This window comes from Poecilia reticulata, unplaced genomic scaffold (assembly GCF_000633615.1).
Source record: "Poecilia reticulata strain Guanapo unplaced genomic scaffold, Guppy_female_1.0+MT scaffold_265, whole genome shotgun sequence".
Lineage (NCBI taxonomy): Eukaryota > Metazoa > Chordata > Actinopteri > Cyprinodontiformes > Poeciliidae > Poecilia > Poecilia reticulata.
The window spans coordinates 66,168-71,097 of record NW_007615047.1 but is presented as its reverse complement, the minus strand read 5'-3'; positions in this window follow the sequence as shown (position 1 = coordinate 71,097).

Genomic DNA, 4,930 nt, shown 5'->3' with positions numbered 1-4,930 from the left:
GACACACAATAAACACAGAATGTTTAGTTACATTATTATATATATATGTTTACATTAGTTTAAAAAACTAAACTTTAAATATGAAATAAATAAATGAAACGCATTAAATTGAGATGGAAAATATATCATAAAAATATGAATAATATTTACAATTAAGAGTCAAATATTCATCAGTAATATTTATTAATTCAACAATTAATTCATTAATTTATTTTTACCATTTTAAATAACTATGATATTTATTTTTTTTATATAAAAAAACTTTTTCAGATTATTTTTTATGTCCATTTTCTGAATAATTTTCATTAAAATGTTTAAATTAATGTGTTTGTGTTTTGCTCTTAATTTTGTTCCTGTTTTTTCTGCTCCTAAAGAAACACAAGTGAAGGTCAAAGGTCAAATTTATACAAGGTCTGCAGAAGACGAAAACCACAAATTATTGTGAAAATAATTCATGAAAACAGTAACAAAACATTACAATTCAAAAATTAATTTCAAAGAATTATGTTAAGAAATTCGTTGTTAAAATGTAAAATTGTAATTAAATCAGTTCTGTCTGCAGAATGTTTGGTTCTGGACAGCGACCCGGTTTACTGGGCCAGGAAGCAGCAGAACTTTGTGGTTCTGTTCAGTTTTATCTGATTATTTTAAACTTGTTCAGTAAATATGAACATAGCGTAACTGAGCGGACATTAGCTGATGTAGCAGATATTAGCAACGGACGTCTTGGTGCTAAAATTCATCAAATTGTTTCCTTTATATTCATGCTCTTACTTTGAAGGTTCAGTTTCCTCCGTTCAGCCTGGAGCAGAAGGATCTGGAATCAGCATCAGGTCGCTCTGCTGCCCCTACAGGTGGACCACAGTAACAGCACCCTGGATGTTCTGATCTGGTTCTGGACGGTGGGGTCCAGGCCCGGGTTCTGGTTCTGATGGAGGATTTGTTCCTCTCCACTGTCACCACGTGCTTTCCCAGGAGGAAAGTGATGAGCTTCTGCTGATCGATCGACACCAGAACCAGAACCAGAACCAGAAATGATCTGGACTTTATAGAAATGTAAATTTACATTTGAATCGTTTTAAGATCTGAAATTATCCTGAAAAATCAGATTTTTTACAGAATAAAACATTTTTTCCCAGAAAATCTTTCAGTTCTGGTTTTTATCAGAACTTTGTCAGATCCAGAGCAGCTACAGCTGCAGCGCCACCTGCAGGGCAGAGCAGGTCTGTGACACACACACACACACACACACACACACACACACACACACACACCTGCAGGGACAGGAATAACCGGCTGCTCTGTGTTTTTCTCCATTTTAACTCAGGTTCCATTCAGTTCTGCTGGTTCTGGATTGAGAGCTGATGTCAGACGAGCCTTTTTGGGTCGGGTCGGGTCGGGTTCTGGGGGCTGGGAATGAGGAAGTGTGTGTGAGCTGCAGGAGTCGCCCTGCAGGCCTGAAACTCGTCGGATCACTTCCTGTTTTTGTCTGCAGCAGAAACAGGAAGTGAGGAACTGCAGAGAGGGAGCGGGTTCCCTCCAGGTTCTGGACGGTTCTGGACCCGGATCAGGTTTCTCAGTCAGCTGCAGCTCTTTGTTCTGCTGACAGAAGGTCAGATCTAAAATAAGAACAACCAGAACCGGGAGGTTTTGGGTTCTGCAGGCTGAGCGGGTCCAGAAACACTCCGGCTGGAAGCAGGAAGTGATCAGAGGTTTTCACTTCCTGGTTTCCTGTTTGTCTCGTTTCAGTTTCTGATCATTAAACCTAATTAATTATTAATAAAAACTAATATACACAACATTCAGTTCTTATTTTATTATTATAAAATAATCCAAAGCTTTTGACTTTGACTAGGCCACTCCAGAGACTTCCTGTTCTTCAGCCAATCAGAGGAGGAGCTGCTGGGTCAGAACCCGGTTGAAGACCCCATGCTGCCACCACCGTGCTCTGCTGTGTGATCAGTCAGAATATTTTCCCAGAAGTCTTTGGGATCATCAGGATGTTTCCCTCCAGTCTCCTTCTGATGGTGGAGCGTGACCTCTGACCTCCAGGGTCAAACAGGTTTTAAAGTCAGATGTAATCAAACCAACCTGCTGAATATTCACACCCTGGACACCAGTGTCACTGTGGATGACCTTTGACCTGCTCTGCTGTGATTCACTGGAGGGTTTTCCAGCAACAGTTTCCTGGTGAAGCTTTAGACTTTGACTAGGCCATTCCAGACCTTCACTTTGTTTTTGTCAGACCCTCAGAAGTGGAGCAGGCCCACAGCATCATGCTGCCACCACCATGTCTGACTGCAGCGATGAACTTCTGAAATGTTTCCCCAGAAGGATCATCTGGAGGTTCTTCTGGGTCAGCAGCGGTTCTGGTCTTGGACATCGACATGGAGGCCATTTTTGTTTTGTTGAATCATGACCTCTGACCCTGCAGAGGTCATGATAAAGGTCACATCGTCTGCAGCAGCGTTGGTACCTGAAAGGTTGCTGGTTTGACTCCCAGCAGGTTCTGCAGCGTTGGGCTTGGGTCTCTGAACTGGGCCACCTGGTTCTGGTTCTGGTTGGTCCCAGGAGGTTCTGCAGCGTTGGGCTCGGGTCTCTGAACTGGGCCACCTGGTTCNGTTGGTCCCAGGAGGTTCTGCAGCGTTGGGCTCGGGTCTCTGAACTGGGCCACCTGGTTCTGGTTCTGGTTGGTCCCAGGAGGTTCTGCAGCGTTAAGCGGGTTAATTATCTGGATCACAGGAAACTGAACAGAACCAGAACCTTTGGCCTCATTAGAAACCTGCTCTCTGGTTCTGATCCAGGATCATTTTCATGTCAGAAAACCTTAATGTGAAAAACCTGAAAAGAATAAAAGTTCTGCTCAGACCCGGTTAGTTTGGACTCCATGAGCCTATTGGGTCGGGTCGCTAAACACCTAAAGCTAATCATTTAAGGTACTGTGCCTTTAAGAAAGTTTGGCTCACTCTGATTGGTCAAAAGAAGACTGGGGCCTTCATGTTTATTATAAAAGGTTTTCTGTGTTTTGATTGGTTAATAATAATATTACAAACGTAAATATGCTGCTTCTGTATAAAACTGAAAAAACATGGCGTCTTTTCTTCCTTCCTCCACTTTCCTTCTGTTCATCCCGTCTGTGCTGAGAGTCTTTGATGTGGTGGTGACTCCCCCTAGTGGCCTGGAGGATTCAGGAGGGACTGCAGAGTTTAGTACTTGCTGTTATTTCTTGCAGCGTTTTTTGTTTGGGAGGTTTTGAAGTTTGTATCATTCATATGTTTGAAGCTCAGTTTACACCTACTGACCTCCAGAGGTCACCTGTTGACCTCCAGAGGTCACCTGCTGACCTCCAGAGGTCACCTGTTGACCTCCAGAGGTCACCTGCTGACCTCCAGAGGTCACCTGCTGACCTCCAGAGGTCACCTGTTGACCTCCAGAGGTCACCTGCTGACCTCCAGAGGTCGCCTGCTGACCTCCAGAGGTCACCTGTTGACCTCCAGAGGTCACCTGCTGACCTCCAGAGGTCACTTGTTGACCTCCAGAGGTCACCTGCTGACCTCCAGAGGTCACCTGTTGACCTCCAGAGGTCACCTGCTGACCTCCAGAGGTCACCTGCTGACCTGGTATAAGGTCAGCAGGTGTAAATTAAACTTGGCAAATTAAACATTAAGTTAGATAAATCAGTAAATAAAATTAGAAAAAATTATATAATACAAATAAATAACAAAATAGAAAATTTCTTTAATGGACTTTAAAAAAATGCAACAAATATATCAACTAAAAATGTTACCTGCCCAATAGAGTAAATAGGTGATGCATGAAGTATTAAATAAAAATGAAATATTTCTTATTGTATGATCAGGTATTTAATGATTATAATGTTTCTGCCTCGGTGGCGCGCCCCCTGCTGGCCGCACGCAAACAGCATCCTGCTCCGGCCGCTGACGACACTGCAGAGCTGCCCTGGCAACCGAACAGCAGCCCGTCGCCTTGGCAACCAGCCCAGATTGAGAGTCACCGCCGGAGTGAGGTCAGTGTTTCCATGGCGACGGAGCAGATGAGCGGTAATCCGTCCTTGTTTGTGAACAGTGAAAGCAGGATGTGAGGGGGCGGGGCCAGTCTGGTCACGTGACCCCGCCCCCTCTGMGCAGCAGCTGCAGCAGCAGCACTGCAGATCCTGCAGGAACATGGCGGAGGTCAGACCGCAGCTGCGCATGTCACCTTCAGCGGCTCCTTCAGCTTCTCTCTCAGGTTTGTGTGTTTAATGCAGAAACACAAACATTTAAGCGCTTTAAGGGGAACGTTAAAGCTGCAGTTCCTCCAGCCGCCGCCAGATGCTGCTAAAGAGTCTGGATCGGTGACCAGAGCGGTAAATGAAGGTTAAAGCCAGAAGAAGAGCAGCTGACCTTCCCTCCAGAACCAGCTGTGGTTCTGGTTCCGATCAGTAAGCTCTGCTGGTCATTTATCAGGAGGAGCCAGAACCAGAACCGGGTCGTGTTCTAACAGACTGCAGCTGCTGCTCATGACTCCAGCGGGACATTCATCATCTCTGACTCCGGTTTTTTTCCTCTCACCTCCCATCAGCCCCTCTTACCCCTTCCTCCCCCCCTTTCTTGCCCCCCTGCCTCTCTTTTCCTTCTGGCATCTTTCAAACCGCGTCCTGGCCTCTGATTGGTCGCTTCTACAGACTTGGTATGAGGGGGCGTGAAGCCGCAGCCAATCAGACGTCGCCTCCGTCTCCCAGCCCCCTCTTGCCTTTTTCTGCCCCCTCCATGAATATTACCCCCCCCCTCCTCTCCCTCTGAATAAAAAAATCCCCTCTGAGCTGTAAATCTGCCCCCACACCTTCCTCCTCCTCCTCCTCCTCTTTCTCATGCAGAAGCGGAGCAGCTTCCCAACATGGCGGCTGCTTTGTGTCACTCACACAATGGAG